This window comes from Liolophura sinensis, chromosome 13, assembly GCF_032854445.1.
Source record: "Liolophura sinensis isolate JHLJ2023 chromosome 13, CUHK_Ljap_v2, whole genome shotgun sequence".
Taxonomy (NCBI): domain Eukaryota; kingdom Metazoa; phylum Mollusca; class Polyplacophora; order Chitonida; family Chitonidae; genus Liolophura; species Liolophura sinensis.
The window spans coordinates 1,444,236-1,445,234 of record NC_088307.1 but is presented as its reverse complement, the minus strand read 5'-3'; positions in this window follow the sequence as shown (position 1 = coordinate 1,445,234).

The window sequence follows — 999 nt, the reverse complement described above, 5'->3', positions numbered from 1 at the left end:
GAATAGGACTGACAACGTGGACACCAAGTGCATGCAGAATAGGCCTGGCAACATGTACACCAAGTGCATGCAAAATAGTACTGACAACGTGGACACCACGTGCAATCAGAATAGGACTGGCAATGTGGAGTCCACGTGCATTCAGAATATGACTGGCATTGTGGACATCATGTACATGGAGAATAGGACTGCCAACGTGGACACCAAGTACATGCAGGATAGGACTGCCAACGTGGAAACCACGTGCATGCACAATAGGCCTGGCAACGTGTACACCAAGTGCATGCAAAGTAGGACTGACAACGTGGACACCAATTACATGCAGGATAGGACTAACACAGTGGACACTACGTACACGAATAATAGGACTGACAACGTGGACACCACGTACACGCAGAATAGGACCGACAATGTGGACACTACGTACACGAATAATAGGACTGACAACGTGGACACCAAGTACACGCAGAATAGGACTGACGACGTGGACCCACGTACATGCAGAATAGGGCAGACAGCGTGGACACCAAGTACATATTTTCCGGACAATGTTTTAAATTGGGCTTTCTTTAGAAGTAAACCACGTAAGATTTAATCCATACATTATTACTATGATATTTGGAGACTTACATAATGTAAAGTTTGACTAAATATAAGCAAGGAAGAATAAATAAAGTTTTGGGTGGTTTTATCATTTCATGCGTAATTTATATTAAGCATCTAAAATTACGTGCGATCCGCAGCAGGAATCGAACTCTTTTTTACAGGGCCACGAAGGTGTATAAGACCTAAATCTCAGTCAGACTTTATTTTACTTTAATACTGTTTACTGCGTTAAAACTGTAACTTACCTTTGGATTTTCATAATTAAGACCGTCGTACCGTATTCATTTTCGGTTCTTTATCTGGTCCTAGTTTTTGGTTGGTGTTGGCGCGTAAATAACTGTTGTGGCGAGTATAAACACAAATTTGACGAAATGTAGAGCGACCTGTTTTACT